Source organism: Drosophila innubila, chromosome X (genome assembly GCF_004354385.1).
Source record: "Drosophila innubila isolate TH190305 chromosome X, UK_Dinn_1.0, whole genome shotgun sequence".
NCBI lineage: Eukaryota > Metazoa > Arthropoda > Insecta > Diptera > Drosophilidae > Drosophila > Drosophila innubila.
In genome coordinates, this window is record NC_047626.1 from 31,331,705 (window position 1) to 31,346,904 (window position 15,200).

The 15,200-nt window shown below is 33.9% G+C and overlaps 1 pseudogene; it reads right to left on the reverse strand.

Annotated features, from left to right (window-relative positions):
• Window positions 1-2,422: 2,422 nt before the first annotated feature.
• LOC117794002 lies at window positions 2,423-2,974 on the reverse strand (annotated as a pseudogene).
• Between the last annotated feature and the right edge of the window lie 12,226 nt (window positions 2,975-15,200).

The window sequence follows — 15,200 nt, forward strand, 5'->3', positions numbered from 1 at the left end:
AGGCAGAAGGAGGGGCGAGACCCATAAAGTATATATTCTGATCAGGATCACGAGTCGATCTAATTCTGTCTGTCTGTCCGTCTGTTTGAACGCGTCGATCTCAGAGACTGTAAGTGCTAGAGACTTCAAATTTGGAATGCAGGTCTGTGAATACCATACGCAGGTCAAGTTTGTTTCCAATTTTGATGCCACGCCCCTTCGTCCACTAAATTGAAAATAACGATTTATAGGTATTTTGACATAGCACCTCCTAACTGAACAATCAGTTGAGAAGTATGTTTAACGACCCTGAAAATTTCAAAGCGATTGACCCATAAATAAAGAAGTTATTTTGGAATTTAGATTTAGTTGAATAATTACATTTGGATGGCAAATCAAACGTGCGAGCGAGACAGCATGTTCACGTTTGTATGCAAGGCGCACAAACACAGTAAGAAATAGTACCAATTTTCTTTTGGGCTTGATTTCAAGTACTATGACCTAGAGACTTCAAATTTGTTATAGGTTCCTGGATACCATACGCAGGTCAAGTTTGTTTCCAATTTTAGGTGCCACGCCCCTTCGCCCACAAATTGCACAAAACGATTTACAGGCGCAATTTTGACATAGCACTCTAACTGAACAATCAGTTGAGAAGTATGCGTATTAAACGACCCTGAAAATTTCAAAGGATTGACCCATAATAAAGAAGTTATTTCGAATTTAGATTTAGTTGAATAATTACATTTGATGGCAAATCAAACGTGCGAGCAGACAGCATTTTCACGTTTGTATGCAAGGCGCACAAAGACAGAACGAATAAGTACCCATTTTTTTTGGTACCAAATAAGAATTGCGATAAGCAAAAATATTATCGATATCATGTAATGAAAATGTTAATGTATAATTTATATACAAATATACAATTTGATTAAAATATAAATGTGTTAATATAAATATGTATTTTTGCATGGCAAAATCAGCAGAAGCTGATAGCTATGTATGTATGAAATTGCATGAGAGAAATAGCGATCATTTTGCAGCACTACTTTGCATCTTTGCCGAGCACTGAAAGCTGCAAAATAATATTTTAATTATTAATATTTTCGATTCCTTATACATATATATAATAAGTATCTGCTTATTATCGTTGTAAAAAAACTTAGCATTTTCCGCTTTAAGAATCTCATAAAATTAGACATTGCCTTTTATTTCAAATTTCGCACTGCAGCAGCCTTTGGCAGGCTTGAATTTGTTGCGTAAGTGGGAGAGAGAGAGAGGAAAATGGGTGCTGCCAGATTGCAGGCTGAGCAAAGTTGTAGTTTGTGGCTACTTGACACGCTACATCGATTGCAGTGACATGATTAGACTTCAGATTACACATTTATCAATTTCTAATTAATTTTAAACAAGTTTATTATATTAAAGTTTATTATATTAAACTTATTTAAAATTAATTAGAAATTGATAAATTGTAAATCGCAAGTCGTAATCGTAATCAAGTGATGTATTAGTTCAGTGAGGCATTAATAACGTAGTCTGCAGTGATAAGCACAGTGACTTCAGAAACCGAAAGTTGTTCATAGTTTCGCGTGTGTAATTTTGATACCCTGAGCCAATTGAAAATGGGCAACAATCAACTTTATAAAAGAGTACATGGGCTCAGGGTATCCTACTGTCGAGCGTGCTCGACTGTAGCCGCACCTCACCGCGAGCGAAGGAGCCGGGGTATGAAGAAAGCAGGGGCAGCCCCTTGTTTTTCATTTTAATTTCTTGAACTATTTCAGTTAAGCCAAAAAAAGCATGCCATTGTAGGTAGGCTTTTGAAAAATTAAATAACTTTAATATTTGTACTTGTGTTAGAAACCGAAAACTTTTAAATCTTATTAGCAACAAAATTCTCTATCAATAAAATAAATAATTTACTTAATCAAAATAAGCCAATTGGTTCAAAAGATCTGGCCAATTTATTTTGATGAAAGTTGTGAGCCTATTCAGTTGACCGGCAGTGTACCTACAAATACAGTCAAACTGATCAATTTTTTTATTTGTGATTTTGATATTGTGTAATAGCAAAGAAAATATGGTGGGCAAATAAGGAAAAGAAGAACTTTTACCTAAAATGAAAAGCACAAAAGCCAAGTATGTGTATATTTTAGTGTTCAATTTTGTCTACAATAGATTAAAGTCGTGCCCAATCTAATGATTCCCGAACAAAATTACAACTAAGAAACATACTGCGCGGCGATATATTCAATACGTTTAAAAATGTTTTAAAACTGTATTTTAAAAAAATATATATTTCAGAAAGCATTCCGTCATGGCTTATTTTGATCAGCTGAAGCAGTTGCGTAATGCACTGTCCCGACACAACTTTGGACTTGTAAACTAATTTAATGTCGAGTGATAATTGGATTAGGATGAGGACAATATCATGGATAGATTATGCAGCAGCTGGATCCTTCTTGTTTTTCTACTTCTTTGACTTTTGCTTGTCAGCAGCGGCTTGTTCCAAATCAATGGGAGCAGGCTTCACAAATGGAATTTCGTCCAGAAACTTGGCCGGCATGTATTTCTTGAGTGGCTCCGGCACCTTGATGTCCGTCTCCGTCTGATGAGTTTCCAGAATGGCGCAAATGGCACGCGTAACAGTGCACATTGTGGCATTCAGCATGTGCACATAGTCGACAGCGGCATTCATCTTCTTTGTTGACCGTAGCGGACGAGCAGACGTCGTGCCTGGTAGTCCAAGCAGTTGGTGCAGATCGAGTTTGCCCAGGGATTGGCAGAACTTCTCGGTGTTGTAAATCATTTCATCCATCATCTCCCAGGATTTGTTGTGATGCGGTGAAATCAACACAAGCAACTGTTTGACCTTCTCGAGTTGATGGACACGGAAGACGCCGCGTTTATTGCGTCCATGTGAAACAACCTCCTGTCCGAAGCAAGTGGACAAACCGGCGTACTTAATGGGCAGCGATGCCTTGGGAGCCATATACACTTACAATCAAAAACACCTATTTTAAAAATTGAACACAAGTTGATCGCTTTAGAACTCATCAATTGCAAATAGACAAATACATATATCATACAGAAAACCGCTGCTGTAAAAAATCTAGCTACCAATTAATTTTGCTGATTCGATATCTCATTTCATACTCCATGTGTGCATACAGACGGCCTGTGCATTTAGCCATATTCAAAATTCAACATTCTTATAAACTATTGTTTTCCAGCATTTACTAACAACAACAGTTATTTTTATTTTCTAAAATAATTGCATGGAAATCTATATACCAACTAGAGAATGGTATTGGCATATATATATATTAGAGTGGGTCAGTTTTTTTTCGCGACAAAGCGGTTATAAAACTTCTTTTAAAATATAATTGAAAAGATACCGCCAATTTATTCATATCTCTAAAATCATCATAAATCGCCCTATATTTGGGATTTTTAATTTTTGTTTTAGAGGTAAGTTATGCCTACCAGACAATTACCAATATTTCAAATAGTCATAACTTCTCTATAAAAAGTGTATTGTTAATTCACTATTTTGTATTAAAGAAAAAGTCAGCTTGTCTTATATTATTTCACTTCGATTTATATTTTACGCAACAACAACGCAAGAGTTATCGATAAACATACTTTAAGTAAAGAGCTGGGCAGTGTGACCATGGCATGTTATGTTAATTATGATACCATATTCCATCACGCCCCCTCAAAATTAACATTACAAGTTTAGTTTAGTAGTGCTGGTGTGCATTCTGGGGAGTTACAATGTAATGATCCAGAATTCGCTGCGGGGATTGGGGAAAACCCAGAAAACCTCAATCAGATCATTCTTAAAATATAAGATTTGTTAACTTTAAATGTCTTACTTCATGTAAATAATAAATTCATTTTTGGTAACATTTCAATTAAATTATGTTAATAACAAACTTCATTATCAGTCATTTAAGTTAGGTTAAATTATAAATATAGGATTTCATTTAAATTCTCTTAACATATTAGTTCGTTTTCATAACTTCATAATTTTGTAATTAACTTAATTAACAACGATTTAGATAAGTCCCATTTGGCTTCTTAGGGCGATGAATGTTCCAGTAGGTAACGGCTTGGAAAGGATGTCAGCGAGTTGATTTTCTGTGGGAAAATACTTAAAAGAAACAACATTATTTTCAACCTGTTCTCTAGAAAAATGATATTTTATGTCAATATGCTTGGATCTTTTATGACATGAGGGATTACTAGCAATACTTATGCAACCTTGATTATCTTCGAATATTTTTATAGGTTTTTTAAGTTGAATATTAACGATTTCTAAAAGACACATTAACCATAAGGCTTCTCTTACAGCTTCGAACAAAGCTATATACTCTGCTTCAGTTGATGAAGCAGCTACTGAAATTTGCCTTTTCGTATTCGAACAGATTAAGTTGGAGTTTAACATTTAAAATATATAATCTGTTGTACTCTTTCTATCATTTTCATTCCCACCCCAATCAGAGTCAACATAACCTGTAAATATATTTTCATAATTTGTATTTTTCTTGAAAACTAATTTCATTTCTATGGTTCCTTTAAGGTATCTTAAAATTCTTTTTAAACATTGCCATAATTTGGCATTTTTATTAGTATAACGACTTAAAATATTTACTGCAGTAGTAATAACTAGTCGTCTACATAAAATAATGTAAATTAAGAAACCAATTAAATTACGACAAGGTGCATCATATTTTTCCTCAGAATTCAATAATTCATAATTAAGTTTAGTTGGGAGCGGTGTACTAACTGCTTTACAATCCTCCATTTTAAATTTATCTAAAACCTTTTTATATATGCAGATTGACTTATATATATTTTATCTTCATATATCTCTATCCTCATTCCAATAAAATACTTTATTTGGTCCATATCAGTCATTTTAAATTTGTTCATCAAATACATTTTAAAACTATTCATCCTCTCCATATCTGACGTTGCTATCACCAAGTCATCTACATATAGTAGTACATATATGTTCTTCTTGATATCGTTTTTATCAAAAATATAAATACAACGGTCAACAGGTGAATTTACAAATCCACATTCTTTTAGTGCTTTCTCGAACACTTCAAACCTACTGCTTGCTTAAGTCCGTAATTTGCTTTATTGCGTAATCCCTCTCGCAACTAATCTTGCCTTATATTTTATAGGGTTTCCCAATTCATCGTATTTTAAACGGGGACCGTAATCATTATAAGTTTTATTTTAAAAATCTCGTTTTAATGATTATATAATGATTTTTGAGATTTTCTTCAACAAAAATAATCATTTTTGATCAAAAAAATAAAACTCAAAAATTATAATTATTTTTGGTCAAAAAAAATAAAACTCAACAATAATGATTATTTCTGATAAAAAATTAAAACTAAAAAAATAATGATTAAAAATGATTATTTTTTTTCGCTCAAAATAAAACTCAACAATAGTTTATAACTTCTGTATTAAACTTTTCACCGATATGATTAAATATTCTTGATCTATGGCTTAATACCTTTCATATGATACATCACATGTCCTTCAAGGACAAATTTTAAGGATTCTATTAAATTTCATTTATTTCTCTACATTATTTTGCACGGGGACCGTAAATAAGTGTTATGTTAGCTAATTTTAACTAAATAAATCAATAGGATAGAATTTATGTTAGAAAAACTGCGGACGGCAGTTCGCGCTTGTGACGAAAGCAGCGCGACGTGTGCGAAAGGCGAGTAGCAATATATACAGCTAATTTGGGAAATTTGCTAGTTATAAACCGATCGAAAGGTTTAGTCCTTACTTACAAAATGGCATACTAGAACTACTTCTAACTCACCTGGGTCATGAGATACGGGGGTGTAAGTGGGAGGGGAAATCTTCAATGATTGCAGCTAATGGGCTGTTGGGGCATTTTGTTAAAATTTTTTTAGGACTTCTTAAAATGAAATGAAAAGTCAGTTTGTTTGTTTGTCTGAATCAATTTGGCATTCGGCACTGCGCAAAAAGTAATTTTTATGTACAAAGAAGCTCACCCTTTTTGCTCACAGTGCACAACGCCAATTTTCGCTTTTTTTTTTATTAATTTATATTTTTATTTAAAACTTTTAGATTAAACTGAATTTTGTTCGTCACAAAATTGGATATCAGAAATTTTGGGGCTAGAAATTTCTTTCGTCACTAGACTTTTACCTCGTGTAGAGGTTTTTTTTTGTGGGATTTTCAAATCTCTGCATTTCCGCCATGACTTTTAAAATATTGATTTTTACGTTTTTTTCAATGATAATTATTATTTTTGAGTAACATAATAAAACTTACAGCATAATCATAATCATTATTTTTGATAAAAAAATAAAAATCAAAAATAATCATTATTTTGATAAAAAAAAAATCAATTCCTTCTGGCAACCTTATGATTCATGCAAAATGAGTAGTACATGGCTTTACAGGGTGCTTAAAGAGCTCAAAATTCCTTGCAATAGGAGTACGTTGCATTTTCTGACTTTGGAAGGCTAAATGCCAGGCCTTTCAAAACGTTCGCTGCTCTGCTATGTTTGTTGTCACGCCCTCTCCTTCTCAAAGAGGGCCACAAACTCTGTTAACTACCACGAAAGAGCGGGCATAGCATAATTTTACCGTAATTTTAACTTTTATTTCGTCTTTGTCTCTGCTCTTCTTATTGTATACATATGTACATATGATCTGCATTTTCAAATGCAGCTTGCAATTAATACACCGAAAGAAGAAGAGCAGTAAACAAGTGAAAACGAAATCTTTGTGAATTTTCCAATTAATAAGTGAAGTTTTTATATTTTTATCATGTAAGTATTGTATTTCTGTGTCGTGAAAGAATATTAATAATAATACCAACGTTTTGTTTTGTTTTTTAATGTATTTCGTGTACATACTCACTGTTTTTTCACTTGTCGACTTGGTTTGACAAAATCCGTTTCACGAAATACATTAAAATACAAAACATATTTAATACATTTAAAATATTTTGAATTTAATTCCAAATTTATAATAAAATATTGAATATTTAAAATAAAAATTAAAATTAATATTGATTTGCATTATTAAAATTATTTTTATAAAAAAAAATATTTTTTTTTCAAAGAAATTGGTTTTAATATTAAAAAATTATTTTAAAAATAAAAAAATTTAAAATAAAATGTTAGTATGTTTTCGAATGTACAAAAATATTTTATATATATTTTCTACTGTTCTTCAACGATTTTGGTCTTCTTTTTTCATAATTATTACTTGACTTTTACTTTTTGTTTTATATAGATAAATATATGTCATTTTTTTGTTTTTTTATTTTTTATCTTTAATTTTTGTTTCATGTCGTTTTGTTATTGACCTCAATCAAGCATAATTGTGTTTGTTTTAAATAAACAAATAATTAAATAAATACTAAATAAAGAAAATATTTTAATAGATAAAACATAATTTAAAAATAGTAGAAATAAATAGTTGGAAGCATTAAATATTAAGGATGAGTGGGCTTTCACGAACAACTCTATGGCGTTTGGCTAAAAAAGAGGAGGAAAATATGAAATGCTCAGAAAAAGTAGAAGATTTTAGTATGTTGTCCGAGTTGGAAGACTGTGAGTATGGTGCCGTGGGGGGAGAACCAAATTCTCCTGATCCGTATGTACAAAGGGAGCCAAGCTTGCACACCAAACTAATAGACTGGTTTTACACGAAAAATGCTACGATATCCCAACTTGATAGCTTGTTAAAAATATTGTTATGTTCATGTTTTATCGTTTGTGTCAGCTCGATGTTTTTGTTGTTGTATTTGCCTCATTATCGGCTTTGTCGATATATTTTGTGAGTTATTTATATATGTTGTTATGTATTTATCGCCTATCGCGTGTGCCAGCTGGATAGACTCTAGGGGGGGGTCGCTCACCTAGTTATCGATAGGTGATATCGTCAAATGCGGCGAGTAGTCTGTGGGGGGAGTGGCAACTCCAAATGTTTTGCTAGACAGAGATAGGTAGCAACTCCAAAGCGAGACAGTTCCTCGATGCAATTGAGTCAAATTGGACTCAAACTGCAGCAACGGTGGGATGAATAGGATAAAAAGGGAATTGGCAAATTTTTATCAAACCACGTTGCTGCAGAACATGCGGACGGGAGTTCGATTTTACCAGCGGTCAGCGAAGGTTGCAATTTTTGTCGGGAGTCGAAAAGTTTGTCTGCACGTTGAGCAGCGTTAGATCCCATTCTACGCTCCCGTGCCATTAGAAACTGTTCCCGCGACCGTGTGCTGATTTAATTTAACGCTGTGTCACCTTCGGCGAGCTGTGCTCCGGATTGCCTACTGTGTGTGAGGGACAACGGTTGCCAGTCGACGCAGAGGACGTCTGACGTCAGCAGCGTTGGACCAACGTTCCAGCTCCAGCATCAGTGGGGGAAGCTTCGCATCCGTCTTTAAACCAGCAGAAGGCTCATCCAGGCACACCCGAGTGAGTCCATTCCAATTGCTCCGCCACATCGTTGGCAACCTTGTTTTGCTGTGAAGAGCTGCAAGAAAGTAATCTTCCTGTCCCTGTGCCGCCCCAGGAAATACGTTTTCACTATTGTTTTAAAAAAAAATGTGAATGTTTATTATTATAAAGAAAATTGAACGTCATACAAAAAAGAAAAAAATCGAACAAAACAAAATCATAATTTATAACGTATTAAAATTAAAGTAAAACTAAGTTGAATTTACAATACAATTTGTTTAAATTAAATAAAACTAAAAATTAAAGTAAAGTAAAAACATAATAAAATTAAAGTAAAGTAAAAATAATAAAAATTTAAAGTAAAATATAAATATTAAAGTAAAATTAAAATTTAAAGTAAAGTAAAGTAAATAAAAATAAAAATCTGTAAAAATTTAAAACAACAGTTTAGGAACAACACGAGACTATAACAATCTAAAAACACACAACAATGTACACTAGATATTTTATATTTACATATATATATACACGATCACAAACAATATTCGCCCCTTTACCCACCCAGAGAGCTCTTTAGGTAGGCAAGTAGTAAATTAACCACACTTACCAATTCACACATATATATATATATATATTTATTTACTTGTTATTCTGCGTCTGCTTAATCTGCCACTGGTGGCAACATCGTTGTGTCCTGGTCTGTCTGTTTGTTTGTCTATTCATTGTTGCCGTTTTAATGTGGTCAAGAAAACTGTAAATACAAAATATTAAAATTAGTCCAAATGTTATTAGAAACTAAGAAATCGAAATTATATTTGCCATGAGAATGAAGTTGATGTCCGGCTAAGTTTTTTTGTGCAAGGAGTGGGGAAACACGATGGCCAACACAGGATAAAGTAGGTCCATTCGGTGGCCAACATGAGGGAGATGACGTTGAAGTGGTCATCTCAGGCTGGGCGGGTACGCCTGGGTCCGGAACCGGGATCCTGTTTGGACGAGAGGTGGATCAGTGTTAGGTTTTGTGAATATTTGTTTGTTCGCTTACCGTTTTATTGTTGATTGCAGGTTTTGTTGTTTATGTTGTGGATTTCCGTCGTCTTTTGTTGTAGTGTTGTGTAGTTCCGTTCGCCACAGCTGTTTGTGTATCGATGATGTAATCGATTGTTCGGACTGCGGGCCAGGGATGGGACTCTACCCTGAGAACCGATGAGCCAGCCGGCGTGGCCCACCGAGAAGAAAAGCAGTTCGTAACAATATTAAGCTCTGAGGGTATCAATGTCCCGCTGTCTGCCAAGGGATTACTCAAAAATATCGAAGGTAACCACGTAATACGCACTGTAAGTCCTGGCTACTACACCCATTTGGGTATCCTCCTTATTTGGAGCACATAGCAGAGATTCTTAAAGATAACACAGAGGTTTTTTTCGGATGTGAACGTAGATGGCTTGCCACTCTTCAAAAGCGCTCTGACTTCTTTATGGCCTATATTGGGTTACTTTAATAATGTTCCCGGTAGTAACGTGTTCATGATTGGATCATTTGTTGGTAGTCAAAAGCCAGCTAATGTTAACCAATACATGCACGATTTTGCTGTTGAGGCTCTTAAGTTATCTGAGAATCCCCTAGTGATTGGCGGCAAACAAATAATATTTAAAATAGGATCCTTTATTTGCGACGCACCTGCAAGAGCTTTCAGGTGTGGGACTCGAGGAACAAGTTCCTTTAGTGGTTGCATGAAATGCACTCAAGTTGGGAAACGCATTAAGAATGTTACAGAATGTTAGTGCAAGCGTTGGTGTCCTTATAACAAATGAAGATTTTGGGAATCGGACTTACTTGGGACACAACTTAGCTTATTTCCAAGACAGTCCGCTTCTAATAGAGAAACTTAATATCAACATCATTGCAGCGTTTCCTCACGACCCAATGCATCTCTTAGACTTGGGTGTGGGTAGAAGAATTCTTAATCTTATAGTGTCTAGAAAAACAGCTTCATTTAAAATAATGGAAGAGGAATTAGATGCCATATCCGAAAAACTTTTAAAACTTAAGTCATTTATGCCTAGAGAATTCGCGAGAAAGCCCCGGCATTTAGAAGAGTTGCCAAGGTTGAAGGCAGTAGAGCATAGACAATTTTTACTTTATTTGGGCCATATAGTTTTAAAGAACATAGTCTCAGATGATTGCTATTATCACTATCTTTTGTTAATGTGTGGGGATAGACTTCTACTATCAAATAGGTATTTTTTTCAATCTCAATGTCGCCTCTGACTCACTTCGTGACTGAATTCACAAATGTTTATCCAGATGAAACATTGACATATAATGTCCACAATTTGCTGCATTTAGTCAAATGTGTTAGGGAGGTAGGTCATGTAGGTTCCTTTAGTGCATATAAGTTTGAAAACTTTCTCCAAAGAGTAAAGAGGGAAACTAAGAAACGTGTCCAGATATTAGAGCAAGTCCATAAAAGATTTTCCAGGTACACTAGAAATAGGGAATTACCGATAGTAGGAGCGAGGACAAGTAGTAAAGGCGAAATTTTGAAGTACTTTTTTGAAAACTTTACGTTAACAATTGGGACCCCCGATAACGTATGTTCTTTAAAGCGGGGAGTTGTTATCAAAATTACTAGCTTTTGTTTACTTAATGGGGAATACTTTTTAAAAGGACACAGATACTTCAACTTTAGGAATTTTTTTGAAATACCTGTAGCTAGTTTATCATTAGGAATTTTGTGGGCAGATAAGAAAGTCAGCACTCTACTTGAGACATTTCCTTTATCAGATGTAGAATTCAAATATGTATGTCTTCCAGACGATTCAGACCAAGTTGTATTAATTCCATTAATTCATTCTTAAATTAATTTTTTAAGATCAAGCTATAGTTATATTTTTATTATCTATTATTATAAACAGTAAATATTTGAATTAAAAATAACAAAATAATAAATATAACTTACCATAAATTATTCAAATAAAAATATAAATAATTTATAATACAAGCGAAAATTTTTAAAATATTGAACACAAGGTAAGTAAGAATTAAATTGAATTGTAGGACTGTTTATATAATTTTTTTCTCGTTTATCGTTTGATCTAGTATTTGTCCTTCGGCCAATTTCACCAAGTATCACGTAAAATGTCTCATGGTTTGTCTATTTATGTTTTTTATATTTTTTATAATGCCCTTATTAAAAATAACTTTTTTTTAATTCAACTAAATACGTAAAATGGATCGCACATTTAATGTCAACAACACCGATATGGAGAAGAAGTTTAATGTTGTTAACAACAAGCTCGATCGCCTAAATGCCCGGATAGATAACTTGGAAGGACACATGGCCACAATGTTAGCAATTGTGAGAAGATTGGCCGAAAATTCACGTGGGGCTTCAATGTCGAGTTCCCGCTAAAAAATCTCGCCGCACTTAACGAGATAAATAAAAAAATTGAGGAAAATTAAGACAAATATGTAAGTCAACTTTAAAACAGATTCTCTATTCATTTAATAAAAAAAATTAATTTTTCAGGTTGAAATTTTGAGGTTCATTCTTATGCCTAAAGGAATAATTGGAACCTTTGGGAGAGTTTTTAGTGCGTCTCTAACCATGGAAATGAACTACGGAGGATCATTTTCCAAAGTCGGATTAAATTCATTTCATGCGCTCAACACCGCTCTCTACGGTAAGTATTTACTTTAACAAGTAATTATTTCGTTCAAGACATTGTGTTAATATACTGATTTTTATTTCAGAAGCTACAAAAAACTGGTTATGAGTCTGACGACTACAAAAGGATGAGAGTTGCATTTCGAAGTCGAAAACAAAAGTGTGTAAAGCTCCGTTGCAAAGCAGAAAACAAGGAAAAGAAGAATGATGTGCACAAAGGCAACAACAACAATACCATCCAAAACAACAAAAAATTATGACAGCAACAACAACAATAACGGCGAAGACAACAACAATAACGGCAACGACGACATCATCAACATATAAATTTGTTTTCATCTTTGTTTAAGATTGGTTTCCCTATTATATTTAATAAACATTTATACATATTTTAATACAAACCAATTGAATTTTTATGAACAATTATTGCTATTGAATGCATTTTTGCTTCATTGCATTGAAATGCATTCAAAATACCTTCCAGAGCAATGCCTTCTGGTTGTGTTATTGCTGTAGCGAACGCCGCAGGCCTGCTCTTCTGCCTAAAATAGCGAATGGAAAACATCAGGTTTAGCAACTGCTCTTACGTTACTCACGATGTGGTTTGAAGTTACTTTCGATAGGAGCCAAGATTTATTGGGAAGTTGCCTACGAAAAATCACAAATTATATGTACATACATACATACATACATACATACATGTACATATGCATTTGTATATGTAGATATTCGTGCATCAAACTCACAGAAACTTTCATACATTCATACGTAGAAAACAGAGAGACACGAAGCAACAACAATTTGCAAACAGATTTGAATATCATACTCATACATGCATATGCGTACCAGAGAGCTGCAATGGGTATGTTCGAGTATGATCGGACATGTGTGCAAAAAATTGAACCAAATCAACTCAACGACTCGGGCGCAACGTGCTCGATCAGGTTCCGCGCCTCTCTGTTTACGATCTAGTATCGAGCGTGATTGTTTGTTTACGAACTACTCAACTCGATTGAGGTTCGTTTGTGACAAAACCCAAAGCCATACATGCATATGCGTACCGAGAGCTGCAATGGGTATGTCTTGAGTATGATCGGACATGTGCAAAATTCAACCAAATCAACTCAACGACTCGCGCAACGTGTTCGATCAGGTTCCGCGCCTCTCTGTTTACGATCTAGTATCGAGCGTGTATGTTTGTTTACGAACTACTCAACTCGATTGAGGTTCGTTTGTGACAAAACCCAAAGCCATACATGCATATGCGTACCAGAGAGCTGCAATGGGTATGTTCGAGTATGATCGGATGTGCAAAAAATTCAACCAAATCAACTCAACGACTCGGGCGCAACGTGTTCGATCAGGTTCCGCGCCTCTCTGTTTACGATCTAGTATCGAGCGTGATTGTTTGTTTACGAACTACTCAACTCGATTGAGGTTCGTTTGTGACAAAACCCAAAGCCATACATGCATATGCGTACCAGAGAGCTGCAATGGGTATGTTCGAGTATGATCGGACATGTGTGCAAAAAATTCAACCAAATCAACTCAACGACTCGGGCGCAACGTGTTCGATCAGGTTCCGCGCCTCTCTGTTTACGATCTAGTATCGAGCGTGATTGTTTGTTTACGAACTACTCAACTCGATTGAGGTTCGTTTGTGACGAAACCCAAAGCCACGTTTTGGTTTGGGTATGCTTCTAACTTAGCTATGCATGGGTATGCAAACATGTGTTGGTTTTGGGTATCAATATGGGTATGGGCATGGGCATGCGAATGAGTGTCGGCTTTTGCAATCAGGTATGGGTATGGGTATGAGCATGGGTATCGGTTTTGGGTATCTAAATGGTATGGGTAGGTATGAGCTTGAGTGCTCTGCTTAACAAGAGTGCATGAGCGCGCAATAGCGAGCACGCGCGGCGTTTACTTTACACTATATGAAAGAAATAGTGTAATGTACAGGTGTAAGAAAGATAAAATTTTAAATAAGTATAACTTTTAGGATTAGTAATAAAATTTACAACTATAGTTTCGTCAATAATTTTAAATAAACCTTAAAATTAACTTCTAGTAAAATATAATAATTAGTTTCCTTCGTTTAATTTATAAAAAAAGTCAGTCAGTAAAATATTTAAAAGCATAAGTTCATTTTAAAAGCAAAAATAATATTTATTATTAATAACACGTTTTTTTTTTCAAAATAAAGTAATTCATATATTTTCTATTATTATTTCTTTGTCATACAATTTATTTTGCCATTTAATAATAATTTTAATACCAAATAACTAACAAGAGTACAAAAAAAAACATACGCGTATGTATCAGAGAACTGCAACGGGTATGTTCGAGTATGATTGAGCACCAGAGCGACAAGCTCGATCAAATCAACTCCGAGACTCGGTCGCAACGGGCTCGATCGAGTCGCGGGTATGATTTTTTTGCTTTCGAACAATTCGTGTCGAGTAGCGTTCGAGTCATACGATCTGATTTGATTTTTGAGCGCTTGTGAGCGTTCGTTTCGATTGAGTCACGAGTCATGATCGAACTTGCTGACTGATTTGATTGTGATTGTTCGAGTACGACCGAAAACGACAGTGTTGATTTTGTATTTTTTTCTGCTGCTTCTAAGTAAATATGCGCATATATGTTCATACATTTATATTTATGTAGTTGTATTATATTTATGTAAATGCATATTTATATGAACGCAATTATGTACACACATTTTATTAAAATTATTATTTATTATTTATTTATTTATTATAAATTATTTAATTAATTTTAAATATTTTTTTATTTTTTTAATGTCAATTTAGAATATGTAGTTTATAAAATATAAAATAAAATGATGAAAAATGTCTGTTAATAATTTAAATTTTAAATAAAAAGTAAAATGAAAAAATAAAATTAATTAATATTATAAAAGTATAATCTATTTTATATAATTTAAAGTTTGATATTTTTTTTCCAGTCTGTAAAAAAATTACAATACTATTATTTTATTATGGGCATGTGTAATTGCATGTATGTATTTATGTATGTATATACATATGTATGTACTATGTATACGC